The sequence below is a fragment of the Cyprinodon tularosa genome, unplaced genomic scaffold (assembly GCF_016077235.1).
Source record: "Cyprinodon tularosa strain WSP-4 unplaced genomic scaffold, ASM1607723v1 ctg333, whole genome shotgun sequence".
NCBI lineage: Eukaryota > Metazoa > Chordata > Actinopteri > Cyprinodontiformes > Cyprinodontidae > Cyprinodon > Cyprinodon tularosa.
In genome coordinates, this window is record NW_024039045.1 from 19186 (window position 1) to 36024 (window position 16839).

At 39.9% G+C, this 16839-nt stretch overlaps 1 long non-coding RNA gene across 1 annotated transcript; it reads left to right on the forward strand.

Moving 5' to 3' along the window:
• The first annotated feature begins 2478 nt into the window (after positions 1-2478).
• On the forward strand, positions 2479-12560 carry LOC119789226. The gene is made up of 2 exons (XR_005281554.1): positions 2479-2594; positions 10440-12560. It is a non-coding gene; the product is annotated as an uncharacterized LOC119789226 (long non-coding RNA).
• The last annotated feature ends 4279 nt before the right edge of the window (positions 12561-16839 follow it).

Sequence of the window (16839 nt, forward strand, 5' to 3'; positions counted from 1 at the left end):
GGGGAACAAACAGAAGAAAGAGGGAAGAAGGGGAGGGAGAAGAAGGGCAGAAGAGAAAGAGAGAATCCAGGGTTGTGGGTTTGATCCCAGAAGATGCAAAGTTATATTGAGTGAAAAATGTTCCCAAAGTAAAATAAAGTTCAAAGATATTTCTAGGAATTTTAAAGTAAAATTAATAAATCCCTTTTCAGATATGGCAGTTGAGGTATTTGAATCTGGCATTCTTCTGACATCAATGAGACGAGTACTAATTACATTACTACCAAAACCAGGAAAAAGTAATACAAAATATGAAAACATGCGCCCAATAAATCTTCTTAATTCAGATACAAACATTTTATGTAAACTGTTGGCACAGAGATTGGAAGCAGTATTAGCTTATTTAATTGGAGAGGACCAAAATGGTTTTGTACAATATAGACAAGGATTTCATAATGTTAGAAGGCTTCTCAATATCCTTCATAACCAGCAGAATGCACCAGATACTGCCATTTTATCGTTCGATGCACAGAAGGCATTCAACCTTATGACGTGGCTTACTTATTTGATTTATTGACTAAATTTGATTTTGAGGAGAATTTTTGCAAATGGGTTAAAATTCTCTGTAATGACCTAGTAGCTGAGGTACTTACAAACACTACAGTGTCAAACCTTTCAACATATCGAGGGGATATTAGCAGGGATTGCGTCTTTCTCCTCTCCTCTTTGTAATTTCTATATAACCCTTTGCCCTTGCAGTTAGAAAACATTAACTGGAGTTAATGTTGGCCAGATGGAACACAAATTTGCTTTGTTTGCTGATGATGTTCTCCTTTTTCTTAAAAATCTTACCGGGTTTTTTTTCAAAGCTCATCAGAACATTTGGGAAGATATCAGGATATAAAGTCAATTACTCAAAAAGCATGTTAATGTTACTAGATGATAACAATAGGGTACATTTCCAGAACAACAATACAAATTTTCATTTAAACGACAGCTTTACATATCTGGGAATACGAGTTTTACCAAAGCTAGAGGACACAGTTCATACAACTCAAATCTCATAAATCCATCTACTTCCCCGTTTCTGCTGGTGTGCCCCAAGGTTCTGTCCTGGGGCCCCTCCTGTTTATTATCTACATCCTCCCTCTTGGCTACATCCTCCGTAAGCATCATATTCCACTGATACGTGGACGACACCCAGCTCTACCTTTCTACTCAACCCTCTGCCTTACTCCCATCAATCTCCCTCACCCTCTGTCTCCAAGAAATCCATTCTTGGTTCTCATCCAACTTCCCCAAACTGAATAGCTCTAAAACCGAAGTCCTCCTAGTAGGCACACCTCACACTCTCTCCAAAGCTAATAACTTCTTGATTACCATCAATGATTCAACTGTCCTCCCCTCAGGTTAAGAGTCTGGGTGTCGTCCTCGACAGCACCCTCTCCTTCCAGTCCCACATTAACAAGATCACCCGGTCTGCCTACTTCCATCTGCGTAACATCTCTCGTCTCCGTCCCTCCCTCACTCCCCAAACTACCGCCATTCTTGTTCACAGTCTCATCACTTCACGCATCGATTACTGTAATTCACTTCTTTTTGGCCTTCCAAACAAGTCCCTCCAGAAACTACAGTTCCTCCAAAACTCTGCAGCACGCCTGATCACTCGGACCCCCATTTCTCATCATATTACTCCCATCCTGCAACAACTCCACTGGCTCCCCATCAGACAAAGAATCATCTTCAAACTCCTCCTAACTACATTCAAGGCCCTCCACAGCTTGGCTCCATCTTACATCTCAGATCTCCTTCACGTTAAAACCCCCACCCGCTCCCTACGATCCTCCCACACCTTCCAGCTCTCTGTTCCCTCGGCCCGTCTTGTCACAATGGGGAACCGGGCATTTAGTCGCTCTGCTCCCCACCTCTGGAACTCCCTCTCTCCGGATCTCCGTACTCTGGACTCCTTCCCTCTTTTGAAAGTCCAGACTCAAAACTTTCCTGTTCAGACAGTCTTATCCCATCTAGTTCATATGCATCACTCCAATATTGTTTTCTTCCTTTTCTTCCTTTGGCTTTATTTTACTTCCTGCTGTTTTGTTTACTGTGGCATCTTTTTGCTTGTACTTTTTAGTTTCCTGTTTTTAATGTTTTATCTGTCTGTACAGTGTCCTTGGGTGTTTTGATAAGGCGCTTTCATATAAAATGTATTATTATTATTATTATTATTAGAGAACATAGTCTCTGTAAATTATGTAACATTATTAGAAAATAATGTTTTATTATGTTTTAAAATGACATTAATATTTTAAAAATAATATTATACCCAAATTACTGTGCTTATTTCAGTATATTCCTTTACCACTGCCAAAGCACCTTTTTATGAAACTTACTAAGTTATTCACCAACTTAATTTGAAACAATAGGCGTCCCAGGCTCCGCCTTTCACTTTAGTACTTGCCATATGAAAGAGGGTGGCTCCAGTGCCCTAATGTGCGATGGTACTATTGGGCGGCCCAGATCAGAAACATAATGGGGTTTTTTTCTACAGAAAGTCCCCCATCGTTGGTTAACATGGAATCAGCGGAAGTCACACAGGGTCTGACCTTAAAAAGGTATATATACTCAGCTAATCTCAAACACCACCGGAAAAACTGTTCAAACCCAATTGTTCTTAATATGATTAAAGTACGGTATCTGGTGAAGAAACATCTGGAATTCCTAACAATTTCTCTTGTTATAGCCCCATTTGGGGTAATATAGACTAGTTTGTTTATTTGTTTATTTATTATTAGGATCCCCATTAGCTGTGCTTAACACCCAGCTACTCTTCCTGGGGTCCACATCATTAAAATACAGTATACAATGTAAATTCATGAACATGTTTGACAGATGACAAATATCATATACATATCAATAAGACTGAACATTCATAGAAAAGAAGAAAGTTACATTTTAAAATTTACAATTTTAACATTTTATGAATAAGTTACAATAAATAAGAATATGAAACTATTTCATTTAAAGAAAAGTTGCTCCTAAAAACTTCTCAAGTTGCATTTTAAAAGCAGATTTATGTACAATTTTTATGAGAATGAATGGCAATGAGTTCCATTCTTTCATTGCTCTGTAAGTAAAGGTGCATTTGAGAAAATTAGTTTTCGCCCTAAAAATTACAAATCGTCCTTCAGCTGCATGTCTCGTGGCATAACCATGAGAGTCCAAATTATTCTTAAATTGAACAAACACAAACAGTGTTTGTTTGAAAGTAGTCAATTTGAGAAATTATTAATGTTCTTACTATAAGCTTAGTCAAATCAGCTGGCAAAAATTTGCTACATCTTCTCAATATAGCTAAAGCTCTGCCCATGTTCTTTACAACTGTTTCAGTGCGTCTTGACCAAGAGAGTTTATTATCCAAATAGACAACGAGAAGCTTCACTTCTGTTACTTGCTCGATGAGTGTGTTATTTATTAAGAAATTTAACTTTGGGTCATGTTTAAGAGACTTGTTTGAACCAAGTACTAAAGTTTTTGTCTTTGAGATGTTCAAAACTAATTTATTATCTAAAACCTATTGCTCTACAATTTTTAAGTCCTTATTTAAAATGGAAGTTAATTCAGATATTGATTTTGCAGATGCATAGACAGTTGTGTCATCTGCATACATTGTTAATTTAGCATATTTTAATACTAATGGTAGATCATTTGTGAAGATGGCATATAAAAGTGGCCCAAGGCAACTGCCTTGTGGAATTCCACAGTTTACTGACACCCTCTTTGAAAAACTACCATTGAAATACACACTCTGTGACCTATCTGATAAATTTTCTTAAGTTGCAATATTTTTGCTTATCTTCTACAGATTTAGTTTTTTGTGCTAAATGATTGGCATCATTTCTTTGAGATATATAAGTCTTTAGTTCATGATCAACCCGAGGTGCTTGATACCTTCTCACAGTCAGTTTTTAACAGGGGCATGCTTATTTATAATGGGCAGAAGATTGTTCAAAAATATGTCTAGTGCGGTATCTGTATCATTTGCCTTAAAAACTTTTGTCCAAGATAGATTTTGAATGTCCTTCAGATACGCTTCATTAGAAAAAGATTTATAAGATCTTTTGAATACAATTTTAGGTCTAGCTTTAGGGACTTTTGTTTTTCTAGCAATGATGACCATGTTATGATCAGTACAGCCTACTGGTGTTGACACGGCTTTTGTGTAATTAAAATTTACTGAGAGGTAAATATGATCTATACAGGTAGATGTGCTTACACCCCTGTTGTTTGTACTCATGCGCGTAGGCTGTGTCACAATTTGCTTTAAACCGCATGCATTACTTATATTAGTCAGATGACTTTTTAATGGACACTTTTTATCCAGCCAATCAATGTTTAAGTCCCCTGTGAAAACAACTTCCATATTTAGGTCACATACCTTCTTTAACATTCTACCAATATTTTCCAAATAATTAATATTAGAAGATGGAGGTCTATAACAACATTTGATTAGAATAGGCTTTATATAAGGGAAGCTGACTTGAAGCCAAAAGACCTCTAAAGAATATTTCACTTTATTTGGATTTAGTTTTTACATATGCATAGATATATGTACAGAAATATATACAGAAGAGCTATATGTGTATATATTTTATCTCTTTTTATTCTTATTTTTATCTATATTATATTGTATAGTTGGATGTGTGTATATATCATGTAAAACTGTAACTGGAGCGTGTAACAAAAGTAATTTCCCTCTGGGATTATTAAAGTATTTCTGATTCTGATTCTGATAGATCCTTACACATGACATCTTCACTTATTTTTACAGGTATGTTGCTTTGAATGTAAAAGGCCACACCTCCACCATATTGATTTCCATCTTTTCTGAACAAACTGTACCCAGATATGCTTAATTCTTCAATATCAAAAGAGCCATCTAAATGAGTCTCTGACAGAGCGAGAACATTAATGTTATTAATATTCAGAAAATTTTCTATTTCATGCACTTTATTTCTCACGCTACATATGTTTAGGTCAGCAACTTTTAGGCTTTTATTTGGAAAACTGGCCATACTAGGTATCAGCTGCCCTGCGATGGACTGACAACCTGTCCAGGGTGTACCCCGCCTCTTGCCCATTGACAGCTGGAGATAGGCACCAGCACCCCTCGCGACCCCAATTGGGATAAGCGTGTCAAATAATGGATGGATGGATGGATGGATGGATGGATGGATGGATGGATGGATGGGTATCAGCAATGATGTTCTAACTGCAGATATTTTCTAATCCTTTAGTGTTTTTTGTGTACAATCAGCCTGTCATACCTTAAAAAGGCAATGTCCCCTCTTTCTCTAGCGGCTTTCATTTGGGGGACCAGTTCTTTTCTTTTCTGACGGACTGAGTCAGGATAATCTTCATTTATGAAGCAGTTTGATCCTTTCAGCTTCTTCAAGCTGTGTACCACAGCATTTCTGTCCCTAAGCCTTAAAAATTTCACCATCAGAGGTCGCGGTCGGGGTTTTGTATCTTGTGTCTTTTTGTCTAGTTTTCCAAGACGCTGTAATTTTTCAATGCCTATGCGGTTGGTATCCAGATCCAGTTTTTCTTTAAAGACAGCCATCGCCTTGTTTTCAGAATCAAGTGATTTTTTTCATTATCTTTTATATAAGTCTGGCTTGAGAATCTAAAGCATCTATTTTGCCATCAATAATGATCACAGATTCTGCCTGCTTATGTATTTCTTCCTGAGTAGTTTTGCAATCTGATGACATAGTTGTGTTAAGAGCTTTCAAATCATCTACTTCCTTTTGTGTGTACTGTAGACTAGTTTTTAATTCCTGTAGATCTTCTAGAATAGCATCCACTCTGGAGTTTGTACTATCCAACAAAACATTCAAACAAGCCTTGAAGTTACTTCCCTGCTGCTGTAGCATTTCCTTATAAAAAGTTTTCTGTTGCTCCATTAATTCACAAACTTATACATCTCATACATATGAGATGTAATGTGTGTTGTCCTTATCCTTTTGTTAGCCATAGTAGGCTGATTTTGAACAGCTCCGGCAGTCAGATATTGGACACCCCCCTCAGTGTGGTCCTGAGAATATGGTGGTGGACACCCTCTCAGTCTGGTCCTAAGAGTATGGTGGTGGACACCCCCTCAGTGTGGTCCTGGGAGTATGGTGGTGGACACCCCTCCATGTGGTCCTGGGAGTATGGTGGTGGACACCCTCTCAGTGTGGTCCTGGGAATATGGTGGTGGACACCCCTCCATGTGGTCCTGGGAGTATGGTGGTGGACACCCCTCCATGTGGTCCTGGGAGTATGGTGGTGGACACCCCTCCATGTGGTCCTGGAGGTATGGTGGTGGACACCCTCTCAGTGTGGTCCTGGGAATATGGTGGTGGACACCCCCTCCGTGTGGTCCTGGAAGTATGGTGGTAGACACCCCCTCAGTCTGGTCCTGGGAATATGGTGGTGGACACCCCCTCAGTGTGGTCCTGGGAATATGGTGGTAGACACCCTCTCAGTGTGGTCCTGGGAATATGGTGGTGGACACCCCCTCCATGTGGTCCTGGGAGTATGGTGGTAGACACCCCCACAGTGTGCTCCTGGGAATATGGTGGTGGACACCCCCTCCATGTGGTCCTGGGAGTATGGTGGTAGACACCCCCTCCGTGTGGTCCTGGGAGTATGGTGGTAGACACCCCCTCCATGCGTTCTTGGTAGTATGGTGGTAGACACCCCCTCCATGCGTTCCTGGGAGTATGGTGGTAGACACACCCTCAGTGTGTTCCTGGGAGTATGGTGGTAGACACCCCCTCCATGTGTTCCTGGGAGTTTCGTGGTAGACACCCCCTCAGTGTAATACTGGGAGTAAGACGGTGGACACCCCCACAGTGTGCTCCTGGGAATATGGTGGTGGACACCCCCTCCATGTGGTCCTGCGGGTATGGTGGTAGACACCCACTCAGTGTAATACTGGGAGTATGATGGTGGACACCCCCACAGTGTGGTCCTACTGCTCCAGGAGTATGATGGTGGATACCCCCACAGTGTGGTCCTGGGAATATGGTGGTGGACACCCCCTCTCCATGTGGTCCTGCTGGTATGGTGGTAGACACCCCCTCTGTGTGGTCCTGGGAGTATGGTGGTAGACACACCCTCAGTGTAATACTGGGAGTATGATGGTGGATACCCCCACAGTGTGGTCCTGGGAATATGGTGGTGGACACCCCCTCTCCATGTGGTCCTGCTGGTATGGTGGTAGACACCCCCTCTGTGTGGTCCTGGGAGTATGGTGGTAGACACACCCTCAGTGTAATACTGGGAGTATGGTGGTGGACACGCCCACAGTGTGGTCCCACTGCTCCTGTGGCCTAGCTTTGCAGAGCAGGCCAGGCCTGGAGGCTGCTGAGCACAGAGGCCCTGATCTCAATCCACCAAATATCTAATTTGTTATCAATCCACTCTCAGGATTCTTCCAACTCAGCCTTATAAACTTTCCTTGGTTTGATGTATAGTTTTGCCAGTATTAAGTATTAATCTACCATTATCAGCAAAAATATTTGTTTTGCACTTATATCCTCTTGAAATGTCTTTGAGAAGAAAGGAATATACTTTTCTTGACATGTGTTTGCTATAAGCTAAGCGTGTTATAGCTCTGTTTTGGAAAAAAGTCCAAGCACCACATGTAAATGACTGACTGAAAGAAATGGCAACTAACAAGGTCATGGAAAAAATAAGATATTGAAAGGTAAATGTAACAAATTTGACGAGAAATGGTACCCATTCTTATCCTTTCTGGAAAAGGGTGGAGGTGGGATGTCAAGTGTAAGCGATACTTATACCAGCTGAGTGTTAGGGTTCTGTTTGTGGGGATTGTTTTTGTGTTTTGCATTAGTTTCTCCTTCCACCACTAGATGGTGCCCCTTCCCTGTTTTGGTCTGGAGGGTGGCTTAGGTTTTTTCCTCCCACACCTGCGGCTCGTTGGGCCATAACCAGAGGAGTATTTGAGCAGCGGACTGTTACCACCTCGACGCCAGAGTGATTGCCAGTATTGGGTACTCTAGCCTCTCTGAGCTTACCTGAGTCTAATCAAAGAGTTTTTGTCTTTTTGAGTCCTCTAGATCTAACCCTTTGTCATTTTGTGGTCTCCGACAGGATAATCACCTGATCCACTGGATAAGCCTGGTCCTTCAAGCTATGGAAGGAATTAACTTGTCTCTCTGAGGAAAAAAAGGAAATCATTCACTGTTTCAGTTTGCAACTCTGTTTAAGAAAGTCTGTGACAGTCCGCTCCACTGCTCCTCTGGACTCACCATTAGTCTGCCTGTCCATCCTCCAACGTCTACAACTATCTCTGGACAATACCCCCACAAACTCAGTGTATTCTAATTATGAGTTCGTATGAAATCGTACAAAAAGTTATGCACCGTTATTTTGTATGTTTTGGACGTTTTTTTCGTCATATGCGCATGCGCATCTGACGCACCATTCACAAACATAGAATATAAACTACAATTAGCCCTAACCCTGACCCTAACCCTAACCCTAAGATATAAAACAGCAAGCAACGTAGTTAGCGACATGAATAAGTGATGATTGCACTGTTTTTCCCAGTTTTACGTCCGTCCGCGGATCTGTTTTTTTTTTTTCTGTCTGCCAGCGCATGCGCACTGAAGTGGGTTTTTGAGGAAAAACGTCCAAAACGTACGAAATAGTGTGCATAACTTTTCGTACGATTTCATACGAACTGATAATGAGAATATGTTGACAAACTGGACCCAAGGATCTACCAAGAACCCCTTTAATGTGAGTCATAACTGAACCATTCTTCAGCCTCGTTCATTTTCCCTTCGGTCCTTGAACTCACCACTCTTATCTTCCCCCTAGAGTTTCCGGTTCCGATTCACCAGACCCTGGAATTCACCAAGCTGAGGAACACCCAATTTAGTCTCACTGAGAACCTCCTTGTTTGTCTCCCCCCCACAAAGCTGAGAAAACCCAGTTAGGTCTCTCTGCGAACCTCCTTAGTTTAGTTTTTCCCCCCAAGCTGTGATAACCCTGTTTAGTCTCTCGCAGTTAACACCTTAGCTGTTATTGGTATCATAGTAAAGTTGAAAAAAACTGAGAAAAATAGCATATTTCTTCAGTCAGCTGCTACAAACTTTAAAATGTTAATGATGCCTTCAGGTTACCCCAGGAGCAGTGCACAGAGAGCTTCATTTACTGTTAGAGGTTACTTTACATCCAGGCTTTACATCACCAAATGCAATTCAGTGCGTGGGATGCAGTCAGCGCTGGACTTTGAAGTGATAAATCCTGCTTCTGGCAGTCTAACTAACAGGATGGTTGTCAAGAGAACCATATATCCATGATGACACTGTGTTAAATGTATAGTTTATTTATTGTTTTTTTTTTTTAAGGTTGCATTTGGTCCTGAAATTCTAATGAAAATAATTTTTTAATTGTCTACATGCCATTGGAAAATGCAAACCTCTTGGTTCCAGGAATGACTGCTACCTCTTCCAACATGACATAACAATTTTATTAGTAGCTTGTGATGGGCCCAGCAGTAAAGAAAGTCAGATACAGTTGCATCTAACAAACAGGGTTCTTTAATTTAACCCAAAAAATATCAAATGTAACAAGTATAAAAATGCATCCAGAAAAGAGGTCAAAGGAACCAAAGATACTCAAAATATCCAAGAAACACATGAGACAACAACATACAAAAACTTGACTAAACCAAATAAAGTAAAACCCAATTCCCCCCCCCATTGCATTGATTTGGTACGGTCCAAATTAACTCAGCTCCTTGACCACCGACTGGTTCCTTAGCCAAGGGACTGGAGCAACTCCAAAACTTAAAGAGAATATAAATTAAACACAATCATAACCAAAAAAAAAAAAGAGTAAACTAAAGAGTGTGCACTAATTTTAAATGTTTGATTTTCATGATTTTACTGCACCTTTGTTCTGATGGTTTTATGATGTAAAACATTTTAATTACCTCGCCAATGAAATGTGGTATACAAATAAACTTTTGACTTACTTAAACTAATTAGCAATACAAGTTAGGTGTGGACTGAAGGCCTAAAGCCTTCACCTTAGCCTGAAGTACCTGTGGGACTATTTATAGGAGAAACTGTGGCCCCGGTCATAACAATGATCATATAATCCAATAAAAGACTCATAAACATGGTTGGCAGCTTTTCCAGGAAATATTAAGCTTTTGCAGCTGTAAAGAAAGTGTCGACAGCATATTTAAGCTTACTTTATTTTAGAAAAAGAACATACCACTTGGGGTAAGCATCTTAAGATTTCATGTACTTGTCTCTATTCAAGTATCAGCCCATAACGAATGCTTAAAACCCCCAAAATGAAACTGAGAGTAATAAAATAATTAGAATAACACTGGTTGATTATTAGAAGCATTTTCTGCTATGTTGTCTTAGGAGGAGTTGGCAGAGGGCCGCGGGGGAGAAGGAAGGTCGAACCTCAGCGCCGGGTTCCTCGTCTTCCACGTCTTCCACCACTGCATCCAGTCACCAACCTCAGCTTCTCTAGGAGCTTCACGTTCTCCTTCTTTGAGCTACCGCTGCATCATTCCCCTCACTGCCGTGCTGAGCATGTCAGGAACCTCCTCCAGCTTATTAAGCAGATACACTACTGACAACTCTTTTAATGGGGCAGTTTTTGATTTTTCTGTCATCAGAGTTTATCCTCTCTTTTCAGACATGATGAAAAGAGAGGATAAACTCTGTTCTCTGAACTTTTAAAATTCGGGTGCACTGTGTCGTCCTTTTAAATGTCTTGCTTGGTTTTGGTTTCAGTTAAAAATAGTCCACAGATGGACCGATTTAATAGATTAAACTGTTTAAAACTGCAGATTCCTCTTTGTATTAGTATATTTAGTTCTCCTTTACTCTCCTCACTTTTCTGTCTGTCTCTTTCACTCTCTCACCCACATCACTTAAAGCAGAGTTGCTACCATGCAGCCTTTCAGTAGCTCTGAAAGACTGCAGAAGGGGAGAGAAAGGGGCGGTAAAACGGCATCAATGTGCAGAGTTCAAGACTGTCTTTCTCATTTGCTGATTCACGTGTAACAGCTTGTGTAGCTCCGTGCGTGTTGACCACATAACTGCACACTATCAGTTATATGCGGTTAACCAACGGTACTGCAACTGTTTGCTTTTTGTCACATTACAACTACAAACTTGCATTACGGTTTGGGCTCAATCAGAGAAGTGTCTGTTATAATCATTTTTTTAAGTCATCCCATTGATTCTTGCATGTATTTTGTCTAGACTTTGACTGGACCCTTTTGACTGATAACTATATGCTTCCATCCAAATTATTCTATGTGGAAAGTTTAGGGTCATTGTCCTCTAGGAAGGTGAACCTCAGTCTCATGTCATGCCTCCTAGAGAAGGTTTTATTTCAAGACTAACCTTATTTAACCTCTTCCATATTCCCATCAACTCTGATTAGCCTTTATGCCCTAGCAAAAATAAAAACATTCCCATAGTAATGTAACGGAAAGGATTTTGAAGAAAGGGTCTTTAAACTTCATATTTAAGGATGTCTGTCCTCACCTTGGAAAAAATATAGATACCCTTTAATGATCATTCGATACAATGTATTGAATGTGTCCCTTTAAATGAAAGCTGCTTTTCATACCCTGGTTATTTGTACTACGGATACACGCACTTAAACACACAGAGGAGACGTGTGTCCATAAGACGCACCCAGATGGACAGATGCCACACTGATAAAGTGATGAATGAGTCATTATTATATAATAATCTGTTTTTATCTCCATAACCACCAATGGGCTGATACAACAGATATGCCCACCTGGTCCCCCATTAGTCATCATTATGTCCTGTGATGGTGCCGGTGATAATTCAATTTGTGTGGCCTTTGTTTTAGTCGGGGTGGAGAAATTAGACTAAGTCTCATGGTTTGTAATTTAAAATAAAAGAACCATAATAAACAAAAATAAACTATTGAAAATTTGTCAAGTACCCAAAGGAATGGCAAAAAGGTGTGAATATAAAGAGCGTATGAATAACCTTGTTGATCTGTTTGCCCAGACAGCTGTAGCTGACAATCACACAGACCTCTGATTAGTTGATATTCTGTATTAATCTGAAATGTCACATCCATTGTTTTTGGGCACCATCCTGTCAGTACAGATGGATGGTCCAGGTGGTGGGATGCCAACCGAGTGGGTCAGTAGAACTGGGTTATTCTATGTTTGACTTTTCACACAAAGATCTTTTTTTTTTATTGTTTGTGCTGTTTGGCTCATATTTGATCACATTTCAAACAGCTTAATTTTTACCCACACAGTGACAAATGTGTTACTTTTAGAAAGTTTTTGAGAATATATTCATTAATTTAATGATTTGATTTTTATCTTTATTTGTTAAATACTACAGTGTCATCATCATATTAGCCCAGTTTAGAACTGATCATTTGTGATTTTCCTCTGTTTGAAAAGTCAGTAGTGAAGTAAACACATCTTACTTTTACAAACTGAAGTTTGTAATAAAATAAAATGTTCTCAACAAGAAGTGAAACCTAGTACCTCTTATATAATCACAAAGTTATTTTGAGGGTTTTTTTTCAATGCACTGTACAAACACTGTTTTTTTTTGTGATCAAAGGTATCAGAACTAATCAAATATTTTCCACAGGATAATTAGAGACAGACATTTTAACAACTCTGTTAGATATTATTAGCTGTCATGAGAGGAGATCAATATGAGGCTGTGTATTATATATGACATTTTTATTGCAAAACCTGTATGGTTCTAATAAATCAATAAACTTGAGCACCCTGTTTGCTTGGCTTTTCTTCTTGGTCCTAAAAGCTGGATCATAGCCAAGAGATTAATGACTTGCATATTTTTCTAAATGGTTTATTTTCCCCCACAGTATTGTCAGCTGCTCTCTTTTTTTAAGGTTAATATTTTTTGGCTCTTCATTCTTTTTGTTCAGTATTAGTTATGGTCAAATACAGTTTTTGAGTATTAATGTCACTAAAATCTTCTATAATCTCACTTTGCAGCTGCTGGAATAATCTGTAGTCAGGTTAGATTTGCATGTCAAAAAGAAGTTCATAAATGTCAATCTTGGTTTTAGCATGTAGAGTAAAATTACATGTCCACTAATTTGCATTTCTTTCTATATTCACTATTTTATTTGAAGGGATGTGTTTATAGAGATAAATATTTATAATAATAAAAATGACTGACTTTTAATGAAAATAATAGCTCCAAACTCTTGAAATAATGGTGGATCTTTTTCCAATCAAAACGAATCACTGGGTGAGCAAATACTTTTGGCAATATAGTGTATATATATATACATACTGTATGTATGTACACTATATTGCCAAAAGTATTTGCTCACCCATCCAAATTATTGGAATCAGGTGTTCCAATCACTTCCATGGCCACAGGTGTATAAATTCAAGCACCTAGGCATGCAGACTGTTTTTACAAACATTTGTGAAAGAATGGGTCGCTCTCAGGAGCTCAGTGAATTCCAGCGTGGAACTGTGATAGGATGCCACCTGTGCAACAAATCCAGTCGTGAAATTTCCTCGCTCCTAAATATTCCACAGTCAACTGTCAGCTGTATTATAAGAAAATGGAAGTGTTTGGGAACGACAGCAACTCAGCCACGAAGTGGTAGGCCACGTAAACTGACGGAGCGGGGTCAGCGGATGCTGACGCGCATAGTGCGAAGAGGTCGCCAACTTTCTGCAGAGTCAATCACTACAGACCTCCAAACTTCATGTGGCCTTCAGATTAGCTCAAGAACAGTGCGCAGAGAGCTTCATGGAATGGGTTTCCATGGTCGAGCAGCTGCATCCAAGCCATACATCACCAAGTGCAATGCAAAGCGTCGGATGCGGTGGTGTAAAGCACGCCGCCACTGGACTCTAGAGCAGTGGAGACGCGTTCTCTGGAGTGACGAATCGCGCTTCTCCATCTGGCAATCTGATGGACGGGTCTGGGTTTGGCGGTTGCCAGGAGAACGGTACTTGTCTGACTGCATTGTGCCAAGTGTAAAGTTTGGTGGAGGGGGGATTATGGTGTGGGGTTGTTTTTCAGGAGCTGGGCTTGGCCCCTTAGTTCCAGTGAAAGGAACTCTGAATGCTTCAGCATACCAAGACATTTTGGACAATTCCATGCTCCCAACTTTGTGGGAACAGTTTGGAGCTGGCCCCTTCCTCTTCCAACATGACTGTGCACCAGTGCACAAAGCAAGGTCCATAAAGACATGGATGACAGAGTCTGGTGTGGATGAACTTGACTGGCCTGCACAGAGTCCTGACCTCAACCCGATAGAACACCTTTGGGATGAATTAGAGCGGAGACTGAGAGCCAGGCCTTCTCGTCCAACATCAGTGTGCGACCTCACAAATGCGCTTCTGGAAGAATGGTCAAAAATTCCCATAAACACACTCCTAAACCTTGTGGACAGCCTTCCCAGAAGAGTTGAAGCTGTTCTAGCTGCAAAGGGTGGACCGACGTCATATTGAACCCTATGGATTAGGAACGGGATGTCACTTAAGCTCATATGTGAGTCAAGGCAGGTGAGCAAATACTTTTGGCAATATAGTGTATTTTTTTTTTTTTTTGCCACCCGGAAAAAACAAACCTTCCATAAATTATGAAAAGCTCATAATAGATATGACCTTTAAGATTCAATAACAATACTAGAGAAGAACTCAGAGAGCGCAGGAATCCACTAAGTAGCCTACCTGATTTCTCCCAACAAATTGCGACTTCCACCTTAAGTTAATATCATTCACAGAATCTTTCGAAAAAATTTCCTCCATCCAGATGGTGATCTGGATCATCATCAAAATGTTATACATTCTTCCTTGCACTGATGCACCATAACTTTTTAAGTTATCCTGTACACACACACAAAAACTCTCCTGAAAACAAAACATCCTTGACGAAGCTGTATCTGTACAGCATACTATGTTGCATTTTATTTAGATTTGTGAGAAATGCTGAACAAAGAATTGAATTTTACAGATACGAATGCAGACTTCTTATACAGTTTGTATAGGATGAGTTTTAGACAAGTCTTCTTTAGGCACCATGCTGTTTCAGATTCTCCGGTGACTGCAGCACTATAATAACAATGACCCTGTGGACATTATTATTTTCTAATTATAGACAAAGTTTTTTGCTTTATTGCTCATGATATAAACCAGAGACACGCGCTTTCTCTGGCAATGACAGTATTTCATTATAGGTTCTAAAGTGGAAGGATTCAAAAAACATCCTGGTCTCCGGTGTTGTGTACATTGGGAGAAACAGAATCTTTCTAAGGAAGAGTTATGGTACATGTGAAGTATGCAGTCAGTAGAAATTATTATAGACTTTTCAATAAGTTACTCTCAGAGCCTTTCTGCTTTTCTTCTAGAAAAACAGGAAGAGGTCGATTACAGTGTTTTAATGATACCCATTCTGATGTTCTAAGTGAAAGTGATCAAACTTTAAACCTCAACCACCCACAGCTATTATGTTATTTTTTTAACACGACGTATTTGCGGTTGACACGTTCCACAAACTACAAAATCATAAAAACAGAGCTCATATCTTGTAGTTTTTGCACCACGTCTGTAGTTATCTAACCTGATGACACTGACCTTCTTACTACCACCTTTGAAATGGAGCTCTATCAACTCTTTATCAGACTGATACGTTGTGTATACCTCATATCAGTATGGCTGGCTAGTCTACCCATTACTATGAATGTCATATTATCCCATTTTTTGTTGGATCTGGGGCTAAATTGAATCCTCTTTTCTAAGTAACAGACTAAATTCAGATGTTCTGATCCAGGATTATTATTGAAATAATCTTGCTATCCGCAGGATGCTATTAACCACTGAAATGCTATATCTCTCCATAAGGAGACACATTTCATAATAATTTGGTATACAGATTCAGTTTAATTATTCTTAGAATTTGGGTACACAGGGACTTATTATCTTTTGTTCCTGATGTTTCCATTATTTCGGATTGCCAAAACAACGACTACGGCCGTCCTCTGCTGCTTATCAGAGATCACAATATCCAGTTGCCACTACCAGGCACTCATAGAGAAACGTTAGCTTCTTCTGCCAGACAGTGTGGATCATGTTGGGCCTGGTGCTTTCCAGTTCTTCTTAAGAGTTTCTGTTAGAAGTCTGCCATTGCAATGTTCAGTCAATCTTGTTCAGGGAGATTAGTGAAGTTTCGTTTTGGTCTAGTAGCCACTGTGAATCATCATTATGTACCTTCATCCAAGAGATCAGCGAGGAGCTCCTTACCAGCTGATATTGGGATTGACAAGTTTTCAACTGAACCATGATCTTAATTTTTAAGTCAGTGGTTTTCTCATTCAGTTGTTCTTGCATCATTGGGGCTTGATACCCATTGGGACTGATGTTGGTACCATCCACTGACCTTGTGCCTTGGTTCCCTGTTGACATTGCAAGCATCTGTTCAATCGCCTGGCACTTAACTGCCGTCTGTGAAACACTGAGCTACAGGGTGTTAGCTGTTAGTTCAAACTGTGGGTATCAAAGCATCAATAGTTCCCACACTCTTTTTCATAAAGCCCCACTGGTTTGCCCTGGTCCCTCCTCAGCAGACCTTGTTTAACCTGCCAAAATCTAAAATAGTGCATTTAGCAAAAGTTTGTTAATATCCAAACAACTGGATTTGGTAATATGTGGTCACTTTGTTTGAACGTTATTCAGAACTATCATACTGTAAAATTATGCCATGTTGTTCAGCGCCCTATTTGGATGATCTCTATTTTTTGGGTTAGGGC